Here is a 14065-nt window from a genome sequence, read left to right as displayed (position 1 = left end):
TTTTCGTATTTTTTGTATATATATAAAATAAAAATCAATCTCTTTTCGATTTTTAATTCGATTATACCTTCCGGTAACCTGCCTCACCCAATGTGATAAGGAATCTCTATTATTTTTTTTACTTTAGAACACATTCAAGAACCTCCAGAAGCTAACCAGCTAATTAGCTACAAGCTATTTAGTCATTCTTAGCCACTGCTAGCGGCTTTTACCTTCCTTTGCACCCTCCGTTGGACCCAGTACCGAAGCTATCCCTGAGGCCCACCCCCCGGCCTACTCAGCTGTTCACCCGAACCCCCCTCATACACGGCTAGAGCCCAATACTCCACCGGATCCTTGCTGTAAACTCTGGACCTTGGCACCGGATCACCGCTGCTACCGATTGGCTATAGTGGCTGACGCCACTGCCACGAAGCTAGCACCAGTTGGCCATGAGCCAGGCACATCTCCCGGCTAGCAAACAAAATTTTACAATACCTCTTTCGCCATCTGGCTTGCATTCTCTGTCGACGCGGCGCCACGCCGCACCACCACGTCTGGTCTGCCGACGAATATTCCATCCGCTGTGCCTTCAACCGGCCTCCGTCTGAGCATACCCCCCTACCACTCCCGGGCTACTAATTTTAAACGCTGTGTCGCCCACGTGCTAGCGTAGTGGCGGCTTCCCTGTTCCATCTACTGCTGCCCCCTGGAAACTATGATCACTTGGCTACATAGCTGATGCCTGCTGGACTGTCCATTAATCACGGTACTCCATTCTGTTTATTTATGTTTTATCTGTCGGCCCCAGCCGCGAACTCAGGCTCTGTGTGTAGTTAATCCGACCCTCTCTGCCTAGTCATCGCCATTTTACCTGCTGTTGTTGTGTTAGCTGACTAGCTGTTGTTGTCTCACCTGTTGTTTTAGCTAGCTCTCCCAATCAAGACCTGCGATTACTTTATGCCTTGCTGTATGTCTCTCTCAAATATCAATATACCTTGTATACTGTTGTTCAGGTTAGTTATCATTGTTTCAGTTTACAATGGAGCCCCAAGTTCCACTTCTCATAGCTCTGATACCTCCTTTGTCCCACCTCCCACACATGCGGTGACCTCACCCATTACACCAGCATGTCCAGAGATATAACCTCTCTTATCATCACCCAGTGCCTGGGCTTACCTCTGCTGTACCCGCACCCCACCATACCCCTGCCTGCACATTATGCCCTGAATATATTCTACCACGCCCATAAATCTGCTCCTTTTATTCCTTGTCCCCAATGCTCTAGGCGACCAGTTTTGATAGCCTTTAGCCGCACCCTCATCCTACTCCTTCTCTTTTCCTCGGGTGATGTGGAGGTAAACCCAGGCCCTGCATGTCCCCAGGCACACTCATTTGTTGACTTCTGTGATCGAAAAAGCCTTGGTTTCATGCATGTCAACATCAGAAGCCTCCTCCCTAAGTTTGTTTTACTCACTGCTTTAGCTGTCTGAATCCTAGCTTAGGAAGGCCACCAAAAATTAAGAGATTTCCATAACCAACTATAACACTTTCCGTCAAGATAGAACTGCCAAAGGGGGAGGAGTTGCAATCTACTGCAGAGGTAGCCTGCAAAGTTCTGTCATACTTTCCAGGTCTAAACCCAAACAGTTCGAACTTCTAATTTTAAAAATTAATCTCTCCAGAAATAAGTCTCTCACTGTTGCCGCCTGTTACCGACCCCCCTCAGCTCCCAGCTGTGCCCTGGACACCATCTGTGAATTGATTGCCCCCCATCTAGCTTCAAATCAAATCAAATCAAATTGATTTATATAGCCCTTCGTACAGCAGCTGATATCTCACAGTGCTGTACAGAAACCCAGCCTAAAACCCCAAACAGCAAGCAATGCAGGTGTAGAAGCACAGTGGCTAGAAAAAACTCCCTAGAAAGGCCAAAACCTAGGAAGAAACCTAGAGAGGAACCAGGCTATGTGGCGTGGCCAGTCCTCTTCTGGCTGTGCCGGGTGGAGATTATAACAGAACATGGCCAAGATGTTCAAATGTTCATAAATGACCAGCATGGTCCAATAATAATAAGGCAGAACAGTTGAAACTGGAGCAGCAGCATGGCCAGGTGGACTGGGGACAGCAAGGAGTCATCATGTCAGGTAGTCCTGGAGCATGGTCCTAGAGAGAATTAGAGAAAGCACACTTAAATTCACACAGGACACTGAATAGTACAGGAGAAGTACTCCAGATATAACAAACTGACCCTAGCCCCCCGACACATAAACTACTGGAGGCTGAGACAGGAGGGGTCAGGAGACACTGTGGCCCCATCCGAGGACACCCCCGGACAGGGCCAAACAGGAAGGATATAACCCCACCCACTTTGCCAAAGCACAGCCCCCACACCACTAGAGGGATATCTTCAACCACCAACTTACCATCCTGAGACAAGGCTGAGTATAGCCCACAAAGATCTCCGCCATGGCACAACCCAAGGGGGGGCGCAAACCCAGACAGGATGACCACATCAGTGAATCAACCCCCCCCCCCCCCCCTGCAGCTACTCGACCAAGCCTCCCTAGCTTCTCCTTTACCCAAATCCAGATAGCAGATGTTCTGAAAGAGCTGCAAAACCTGGACCCATACAAATCAGCTGGGCTTGACAATCTGGACCCTCTATTTCTGAAACTGTCCGCCGCCATTGTCGCAACCCCTATTACCAGCCTGTTCAACCTCTCCTTCGTATCATCTGAGATCCCCAAGGATTGGAAAGCTGCCGCGGTCATCCCCCTCTTCAAAGGGGGAGACACCCTGGGCCCAAACGGTTACAGACCTATATCCATCTTGCCCTGCCTATCTAAGGTCTTCAAATGCCAAGTCAACAAACAGATCACTGACCATCTCGAATCCCACCGTACCTTCTCCGCTGTGCAATCCGGTTTCCGAGCCGGTCACGGGTGCACCTCAGCCACGCTCAAGGAACTAAACGATATCATAACCGCCACCGATAAAAGATAAAACTACTGTGCAGCCATCTTCATCGACCTGGCCAAGGCTTTCGACTCTGTCAATCACCATATTCTTATCCGCAGACTCAGTAGCCTCGGTTTTTCTAATGACTGCCTTGCCTGGTTCACCACCTACTTTGCAGACAGATTTGAGTGTGTCAAATCGGAGGGCATGTTTGTTGTCCGGTCCTCTGGCAGTCTCTATGGGGGTACCACAGGGTTCAATTCTCGGGCCGACTCTTTTCTCTGTATATATCAATGATGTTGCTCTTGCTGCGGGCGATTCCCTGATCCACCTCTACGCAAACGACACCATTCTGTATACTTTTGGCCCTTCCTTGGACACTGTGCTATCTAACCTCCAAATGAGCTTCAATGCCATACAACACTCCTTCCATGGCCTCCATCTGCTCTTAAACGCTAGTAAAAACCAAATGCATCCTTTTCAACCGTTTGCTGCCTGCACCCGCATGCCCGACTAGCATCAACACCCTGGATGGTTCTGACCTAGAATATGTGGACATCTATAAGTACCTAGGTGTCTGGCTAGACTGCAAACTCTCCTTCCAGACTCATATCAAACATCTCCAATCCAAAATCAAATCTAGAATCGGCTTTCTATTTTGCAACAAAGCCTCCTTCACTCACGGCGCCAAACTTACCCTAGTAAAACTGACTATCCTACCGATCCTCGACTTCGGCGATGTCATCTACAAAATATCTTCCAATACTCTACTAAGCAAACTGGATGCAGTTTATCACAGTGCCATCCGTTTTGTTACTAAAGCACCTTATACCACCCACCACTGCGACCTGTATGCTCTAGTCGGCTGGCCATCGCTACATGTTCGTCGCCAGACCCACTGGCTCCAGGTCATCTACAAGTCTATGCTAGGTAAAGCTCCGCCTTATCTCATTTCACTGGTCACGATGGCAACACCCACCCGTAGCACGCGCTCCAGCAGGTGTATCTCACTGATCATCCCTAAAGCCAAAACCTAATTTGGCCGCCTTTCCTTCCAGTTCTCTGCTGCCTGCGACTGGAACGAATTGTAGTTTGAGACTTTTATCTCCCTCGCCAACTTTAAACATCTGCTATCTGAGCAGCTAACCGATCGCTGCAGCTGTACGTAGTCCATCGGTATATAGCCCACCCAAATTACCTACCTCAGCCCCATACTGTTTTTATTTTATTTACTTTTCTGCTCTTTTGCACACCAGTATCTCTACCTGCACATGTTCATCTGATCATTTATCACTCAAGTGTTAATCTGCTAAATTGTAATTATTCACTCCTATGGCCTATTTATTGTCTACCTCCTCATGCCTTTTGCACACAATGTATAAAGATTATTTTTTTTCTACTATGTTATTGACTTGTTTATTGTTTATTGTTTACTCCATGTGTAACTCTGTGTTGTTGTCTGTTCACACTGCTATGCTTTATCTTGGCCAGGTTGCAGTTGCAAATGAGAACTTGTTCTCAACTAGCCTACCTGGTTAAATAAAGGTGAAATAAAATAAATAAAATCCATACTGCCTCTGATCTGGCAGACTCACTAAACACAAATGCTTCGTTTGTAAATTATGTTTGAGTGTTGGAGTGTGTCCCTGGCTATCCATCAGTAAAAGATAATAAAACTGTGCCATCTGGTTTGCTTAATATAAGGAAGTTGAAATGGTTTATATTTTTACTATTGATACTTAAGGACATTGTGCCCCTGGCTATCTGTCTTTTATATATATTTTAATAGAATTGTGCAGTCTGGTTTATTATGAGGAATTTGAAATGGTTTATACTTTTACTCAAGTATGACAATTTAGTACTTTTTCCACCACTGGATGTGGCTGGGGGTTATAGCATTTATTTCACATGACCCATTAATTTAGACAAGTGTATCTGGGTGTCATCTAATATTTATAAAATATCTTTATCTGGACCCTTTCTGTTTACCTGGAATTTTTCCTTATTGTAGGCTATTGCTTTCCTTATTGTACCACTTTTAGTCTTTATCACATAACCTCATGTGAATCCTTAGACATGGGTGGGGCTGGCTTAAGAGGGTGTGAACAATGCTGAATGGGTGTAGAGAGAGGAGAGCTCTTTAGTAGGTACCAAAACATTCAAAGGCCCTTTTCTCAAAAGTGAGTTACAAGTGTATCAACTTTCAAAGTAGAATTACTTTCCCATTGTTCCTCAAAAATGTATTGTATGATATACCATTTTGTAGCTCTGAGTCTCTACTTTTATCCAATGTAAAAAACTGAACTTAAAAATGTTGCTACATAAGACCGAATCCAGGTGGTGAGTCACATTTGGGCTTTTTTGGGCTTGGCTCATTAAATGTTAATGTAGGGCTCATAAAATGTATTTCAAATATGGCTCATCAGGCTCAGGTAGTATCAGATATGAATAATCAAATCCAGACATATGCTTTATAATGCTTTTGAATGACACTTCCGATTTTGGTGGGAAATACCAGGTTACCTGGGAAAAAGTGATTTATTCTCAGAATGGAACATTTGTAAAATACGGATGGAACATTTATAAAATACCAGGGAAATATTCTACCCTAATTGGGATGGATGAGGATTAAGGGAATAGAGAAATAAAGTATGGATAGAGAGAGATAGGAGCGAGAGTAGACCGTCCATGCACGTTTGTGTATGAGAGGTAGAAATGAAGAGAATAAAGAGATGAGAATTTGGGGAAGAGAGATAAGGTTCATTAGAGGAGGTGTGCTGGAACAAAGCGTAATCTGCGTTTTAACCTCACCTTTTGAGGAAGGCCACAGCCCAGAGGCACAGCCCAGAGCCACAAGCTGAATACTGATTCATCCTCCTTTTGTTATCTGGAGATGTCAGCTAATGGTGCTGGTAGGAATATTACTCAGTCCAGAATCTGGGACTGACAGGGGAGGAGAGGACATCCTTCCTTCTAACTCTATTCCTTTATCTCTCTGTCTCTGTGTCTATATCTGTCTTTTTCTCCATCTCTCTCCCTTTTGATATTTTTCTTTGTCTCTATTTCTCCCTCTCTCCATCCTTCTCTCTATTTCTCTCTCATGCACTCTCTATCTCCTTATGTCTATCTTTATTTCTCTGTCTAGTTGCTGTCTCTCTCTCTCTCATGCTCTACCTTTCAGTGTCTGTCTGTCTTCCACTCTCTTTTTATCGCTGTCTTTCAGTCTCTCTCTCTCTCTCCCTCTCTCGCTTTCTACCTTTCAGTGTCTGTCTGTCTCTTACTCACTCTCTTTTATCACTATGTCTCTCTCTTTTCATTTTTCAGTCTCTATCTCTCCATGGAGATAAAGAATGAGTGACCTGGGTCTGTGATGTTGTAAGTAGCAAGGCTCAAGCCACGCCCACCTGAGAATACACATCTCTTTGCCATAATTTCTCTATATTTGAGAAGTGGATGCTCTATTTGTCAACTAATGGCCACTTCACTGATTGCTTTCAAAATGTATATTATTATTCCTTTAAGCTCCTAGTGGAGCAGAGGGACTCAACAGTGCATCTCCAGCTGACTCTGTTCTGGGCTGTTGTCTTGACCTCATTGCGGTGGTTCTTCATCTCCTGCTCATTTGTCCGTCTCCATGTCGTCTTCGGGTGGCCAACCCTGTGGGTTCCACTCAACCACCTGCCTGGTTATGGTGTTTTGAGGTTTCGTTAGTGTGTGCTTGATCCATTTTCAAAATAGAAAAATACAATATTCATTTGATTACCTGTGCAAACCACATTGTCTCCTGGACTTACGTATCCGGAAAAGTGTGAAATTTCATGGTCATATATTAAATTATACCCATATGTACAGTACCAGTCAAAAGTTTGGACACACCTACTCATTCAAGGGTTTTTCTTTATTTTTACATTGTAGAATAATAGTGAAGACATGAAAACTACGAAATTACACATATGGAATCATGTAGTAACAAAAGAATTGTTAAACAAATCAAAATATATTTTATATTTGAGATTCCTCAAAGTAGCCACCTATTGCCTTGATGACAGCTTTGCACACTCTTGGCATTCTCTCAACCAGCTTCATGAGGAATGCTTTTCCAGCAGTCTTGAAGAAGTTCCCACATATGCTGAGCACTTGTTGGCTGCTTTTCCTTCACTGCGGTTCAACTCATCCCAAACCATTTCAATTGAGGTTTGGTGATTGTGGAGGCCAGGTCATCTGATGCAGTTCCCCATCACTCTCCATCCTGCCAAAAATATGTTTTACATTCACACGGCTCTCCTGTGAAGTCATGACTTGCGACATACGCCGGCATGTATCATTCAAAGAAGAAAACATGTCATGTTTGACATTCAATTGAATAGCTGAGGTGCCACCAACAGAATCTATCTGGATTCCATAGATGTTCTGTCTCTCATTACATAATTGTTCATGTGCTATAATACAGACAATATTTTATGGATTTGTTTTTATTTAAAAAATAGTTGAGTATCTCACTCCATTATGCAGCTGTTACACTCATCAGAACTGTATTTTTGACCTTTATCAATGTTGATGACTGTTGCTAGGGTAAGGGGGTGTGAGTTTTAGTCCTGATAATCATGAATCTGTATTTAACAACTGGATCTTGACTGAATTACTGCTTCTGTAATAGTGTCCCTATCTCAAAAAGATTGCTGTACTGGAAGGATATAGGTCAGAGTTTAGTTTTGTTCATTTGTAAGGCTGCCAATTGCTGTAATATTGACTTTGAATAGGCAGTGAGTGTAGCTCAATAAAAATGTTGAATTTAGCTGCACCATAGAACAGAAAAAGTTGACAGAAAAGTTAGCCAGTTTCAGTTCACATTCTGTGTCAGAGGGGTGGTATTTCCAGAAGAGAGATAGCACAGTGGGCAGAGAGAAAGAAACAGAGAGAGGGAGGAGAGATGGAGAGAGAGAGAAGGTAGAGCCCTGAATACTCCACTTAGTGTCTGTGTTGAACCCTGCTGAACACCTCTCCCTCCTTCTCTCTCCTCATCTCTCCACTCCTCCGTTCTCTTTACTCTCTCTCTCATTCTCTTTCTCCTTCTCTTTCTCTCTCTTCCTCCTCTCTTTCTACTGGGGTTTACATTCTTGATGCATTGGCCCATCAGTTAGAAGAAAAAAAATGGCAGACGGAAGTAGGGTGTTGCGGCAGGTGCCGCTTTGTCACGGTTTTCTGTATGAGAAGGAGAGTCGGACCAAACTGCAGCGTGTCGATTGCGATCCATGTTTATTTAAACAAACGTAAACACGACTAAACACGAACACTAGAAAACAATAAACAAAACGAAAACCGAAAACAGCCTATACTTGTGTCAACTAACATCAAACAAGGACATCAAGACACTCAGGACAATCACCCACGACAAACTCAAAGAATATGGCTGCCTAAATATGGTTCCCAATCAGAGACAACGATAAACACCTGCCTCTGATTGAGAACCACTTCAGACAGCCATAGACTTAACTAGAACACCCCACTAGCTACAATCCCCATACATACACACCACATACAAAAACCCATGCCACACCCTGGCTTGACCAAATAAATAAAGATAAACACAAAATACTTCGACCAGGGCGTGACAGAACCCCCCCCCCCCCTAAGGTGCGGACTCCCGAACGCACCTCAAAACAGTAGGGAGGGTCCGGGTGGGCGTCTGTCCATGGTGGCGGCTCCGGCGCGGGACGTGGACCCCACTCAATCAATGTCTTAGTCCCTTCTCCTCGCATCCTTGGATAGTCCACCCTCGCCGCCGACCATGGCCTAGTAGTCCTCACCCAGAACCCCACTGGACTGAGGAGCAGATCGGGACTGAGGGGCAGCTCGGGACTGAGGGGAAGCTCAGGAGTGAGAGGAAGCTCAGGAGTGAGAGGAAGCTCAGGAGTGAGAGGAAGCTCAGGCAGGTTGATGAATCTACCAGATCCTGGCTGGCTGGTGGTTTCGGCAGATCCTGGCTGACTGGCAGATCCTGGCTGACTGGCAGATCTGGCAGATCCTGGCCGACTGGCGGATCCTGGCCGACTGGCGGATCCTGGCCGACTGGCAGTTCTGGCAGATCCCGGCTGACTGGCGGATCTGGAAGAGTCTGGTCGACTGGCGGATCTGGAAGAGTCTGGTCGACTGGCGGATCCGGAAGAGTCTGGTCGACTGGCGGATCCGGAAGAGTCTGGTCGACTGGCGGATCCGGAAGAGTCTGGTCGACTGGCAGATCCGGAAGAGTCTGGTCGACTGGCAGATCCGGAAGATTCTGGTCAACTGGCAGATCCGGAAGAGTCTGGTCGACTGGCAGATCCGGAAGAGTCTGGTCGACTGGCAGATCCGGAAGAGTCTGGTCGACTGGAAGATCCGGAAGAGTCTGGTCGACTGGCAGATCCGGAAGCTCCATGCTGACTGGCTGCTCTGGCTGCTCCATGCTGACTGGCTGCTCCATGCTGACTGGCTGCTCCATGCTGACTGGCAGCTCTGGCTGCTCCATGTTGACTGGCGGCCCTGGCTGCTCCATGCTGACTGGCGGCCCTGGCTGCTCCATGCTGACTGGCGGCCCTGGCTGCTCCATGCTGACTGGCGGCTCTGGCTGCTCCATGCTGACTGGCGGCTCTGGCTGCTCCATGCAGACTGGCGGCTCTGGCTGCTCCATGCAGACTGGCAGCTCTGGCGGCTCCTTGCAGACTGGCAGCTCTGGCGGCTCCTTGCAGACTGGCAGCTCTGGCGGCTCCTTGCAGACTGGCAGCTTTGGCGGAATCCTGCAGACTGGCAGCTCTGGCAGCTCTATGCAGACTGGCAGCTCCTTGTAGACTGGCAGCTCCTTGCAGACTGGCAGCTCCTTGCAGACTGGCAGTTCTGAACAGGCGGGAGACTCCGGCAGCGCTGTAGAGGCGGAAAGCTCTGACAGCGCTAAACAGGCGGGAGACTCCGACAGCGCTGGAGAGGAGGAAGGCTCCGGCAGCGCTGGACCGGCGAGGCGCACTGTAGGCCTGATGCGTGGTGCTGGCACTGGTGGTACTGGGCCGAGGACACGCACAGGAAGCCTGGTGCGGGGAGCTGCTACCGGAGGGCTGGGGTGTGGAGGTGGTACTGGAAAGACCGGACCGTGCAGGCGCACTGGAGCTCTTGAGCACCGAGCCTGCCCAACCTTACCTGGTTGAATACTCTCGGTCGCCCTGCCAGTGCAGCGAGGTGGAATAGCCCGCACTGGGCTATGCAGGCGAACCGGAGACACCGAGCGCAAGGCTGGTGCCATGTAAGCCGGCCCAAGGAGACGCACTGGGGACCAGATGCGTAGAGCCGGCTTCACGGCATTAGGCTCGACGCTCAATCTAGCCCGGCCGACACGCGGAGCTGGAATATACCGCACCGCACCGGGCTATGCACCCGCACTGGAGACACCGTGCGCACCACTGCATAACACGGTGCCTGTCCGGTCTCTCTAGCCCCACGGTAAGCACAGGGAGTTTGCGCAGGTCTCCTACCTGGCGTAGCCATACTCCCTGTTAGCCCCCCCCCCCCCCCCAAGATATTTTTGGGGCTGACTCCCGGGCTTCCTTGCGCGCCGCCGTGCTCGCTTCGCCAACTCCATTCTCCGATAACCTTCCTCGCACTGCTCCAGCGAATCCCAGGCGGGCTCCGGCACTCTCCCTGGGTCGACCGCCCACCTGTCTATCTCTTCCCAAGAAGTATAGTCCATACTGTACTCCTCTTTGGGCTGCTCCTGTTGCCTTTTCTCCTGCTGCACCTTTGGGCGGCTACACTCCCCTGGTTTAGCCCAGGGTCCTCTCCCGTCGAGGATTTCCTCCCATGTCCAGAAATCCTTATTACGCATCTCCTCTTTGGGCTGCTCCTGCCTGTTGACACGCTGCTTGGTCCTTTTGTCGTGGGTGATTCTGTCACGGTTTTCTGTATGAGAAGGAGAGTCGGACCAAACTGCAGCGTGTCGATTGCGATCCATGTTTATTGAAACAAACGTAAACACGACTAAACACAAACACTACAAAACAATAAACAAAACGAAAAACGAAAACAGCCTATACTTGTGTCAACTAACATCAAACAAGGACATCAAGACAATCACCCACAACAAACTCAAAGAATATGGCTGCCTAAATATGGTTCCCAATCAGAGACAACGATAAACACCTGCCTCTGATTGAGAACCACTTCAGACAGCCATAGACTTAACTAGAACACCCCACTAGCTACAATCCCCATACATACACACCACACACAAAAACCCATGCCACACCCTGGCCTGACCAAATAAATAAAGATAAACACAAAATACTTTGACCAGGGCGTGACACGCTTCTCCTACAGATGCTGTTATTTTATCTAAAACATCAGGTGTAAGCTGACCCCAGCTAAGTAACTCATGCAAAGATTTAAAGCTCAATTATGTGTTTTTATCTCCAGTACATTGCCATGATTGTCAGTTATGTAGCTGCTATACTGATAATCTCAGTGCGTCCTTGCTGGGATGACACAATAAATCTACTGCCGGAGAATATCAACACCAAACACATTGGTTCACCGTTCCACGGGAGCGGACAGTACACAGCATACCATAATGTTCTGAATAATGGCCAAGTCTACCTCGCTCCCTATTCCACTGAACCGCTTAGGCGTAACAAACACAAGTCCAACATTTATTGAAAACTGTTAAACTACCTGTTCACTACCCTCCTTCTCTCCAGGGATGTGCAACTCAATCCTGGGCCCAACATCACCGAGCCATCAATTCTCACCGAAGTGGAAAGCAGTGGATGGCCTCGTCCACTGATCGTCACCCCTCCGGAAGTGGGTAAGTGCTATGGTCCCGTGGTTTCTCTCGGGTCACCCGGCTCCAAGATGGAATTTGACTCTCCAAACATATCCAAGTCGCTAAGCCCAAGGGAATACTAGGGTGGCACTTGAACATTCGCAGTGTCATTTCAAAAAGTGATCAAATTCAACATCTTTCCACAGACTCAAACCTTGACTTCCTCTGCCTCTCAGAGACACGGCTCCATAAAAACTCTCCATATGCTGCTCTGATTGTGCCTGAGTGGTCATGTGATAATGAACTAGAATGTATTGGCCTGAACGTTACACTGTCTCCCCAAATTTCTTTTACCCTTATTGGAACGTATAGACCACCTTCCACCAAAAGTGTATTTTTTGATCAGTTTAATAACATGCTTAGGGAATGTGATTTTGGGAAAGAGGTCATCTTAATGGGAGATTTTAACATTCATTATGAAGACAAGTCTTGTAGGAAAACCCTCAAATGGATCACTAATACCTTTGACCTTACACAGCTAGTTAAAGGGCCAACCAGGGTGACTTGTTGCTCTAAAACACAGAATGATTTGGTGTTCAGTAATAAACCAGAGAGAGTGACTAAATCATTCAACATGGTTACTGGGCTATCTGATCATAATCTGACACTTATAGCCAGAAAGCTTTCTAAGAGCAGGTTTAACCTCTCTACTGTTAGAAAGCCGGATCAACTCAGAATACCTAAGAGTGAATTAAATTATTTTGAAAATGCAATTAAGGTAATTAACTGGAATGATCTCTTGTCCTATACAGACGTGGAAGCTGAAAGTCAGGTTTTTCTATCCACAATCCAGACTACAATAGATGGTTTCCTAAAGAAAATCAAATCCAAACCTGGCTAAAAGAGCTCTCTTCCTTGGCTAAATGGAGAAATCTGGAAACTGATGAAAAAACGAGATCATGTTCTAAAAACAGCCCTAAAGTCCAAATTAGAGCAAGACAGATGTAGGTTTACCATGTTGAGAAATAAGGTGATGAAGGAAATAAGACAGGCCAAGGCAAACATTTTTATTTACATGATTGGTGAAGCAAAGAAGACATTCTAAATTGACCTGGGAGAATTTTAAAAAGTTAACAGGGAAAGACCATAGTAACACTGCAAAAAGACTACAAATCATGGTGAATGACAATCTTTATTTTTTATATTTTATTTCACCTTTATTTAAGCAGGTAGGCCAGTTGAGAACAGAATGTCATTTACAACTGCGACCTGGCCAAGATAAACCAAAGCAGTGCGTCAAAACAACAACACAGAGTTACACATGGAATAAACAAACGTACAGTCAATAACACAACAGAAAAAAATTCTAACACAGGATGCATTCGAAATAGCAATAGCCTTCAATTCCTACTTTATTGAATGAATGACACTAGTGAACGACACTCAACCTGCCTTCATCATAAGGGAGGTTTCTGAGTCAGAGGTGAACAAAAGAACTCTAAAGCCAAAGATGTGTTTGGGCTGGACTCTACCTTTCTTAAAAACTACAAAGAGTCACTCATTGGCCCGATTACTAAGGTCAACACATCTATTCGTCAGGGGGTGTTTCCAAGGGTATGGAAGTCGGCCATAATAATGGCCATCTTTAAATCGGGTGACCCTGCTGACGTAAGTAACTACAGGCCCCTTAGTATACTACCTGTAGTGTCAAAGGTTGTTGAAAAGTGTGTAGCCGAGCAAATGATTGCCCACCTCAACAACAGCCCCTTCACATTACACTCTATGCAGTTTGGCTTCAGAGGTAAACATTCCACAGAAACGGCCAACTGCTTTCTGCTGGAAAATGTGAAGTCCAAGATGGACAAAGGGGGCATTGTTGGAGCTGTGTTTCTGGACCTAAGGAAGGTTTTTGACACTGTTAACCATGAGGTTTTCATCACAAAATTGTCCAAGTTCAACTTTTCCCCCGATGCCTTGAGATGGATGAAATCATACCTTGAAAGCAGAACTCAGTGGGTCAGAGTGAGCACTGAGCTGTCGCCCACTCTTAGCTATGCTGTGGGCGTACTGGGGCTCCTCCTGCTCAGCCTGTACATTAATGATCTGCCTTCTGTCTGTACTGGGTCGGAAGTTCAAATGTATGCAGATGATACAGTGATATATGTGCATGCAAAGAGAAAACAACAAGCTGCACAAGAACTCACCACTGTAATGGTCCAGGTTACAAAGTGGCTCAGTGACTCATGTTTGCATTTCAATGTGAAAAAAACTGTCTACATGTTCTTCACAAAGATTGCAACTGATGCTACTGAGCCAGATGTCTATGTGTCGGGAGGAGCTCCA

This window comes from Oncorhynchus mykiss, chromosome 4, assembly GCF_057628025.1.
Source record: "Oncorhynchus mykiss isolate SJ-2025 chromosome 4, ASM5762802v1, whole genome shotgun sequence".
Taxonomy (NCBI): Eukaryota; Metazoa; Chordata; class Actinopteri; order Salmoniformes; family Salmonidae; genus Oncorhynchus; species Oncorhynchus mykiss.
The sequence above is the reverse complement of the archived record's forward strand: the minus strand, read 5'-3'. Positions refer to the sequence as shown.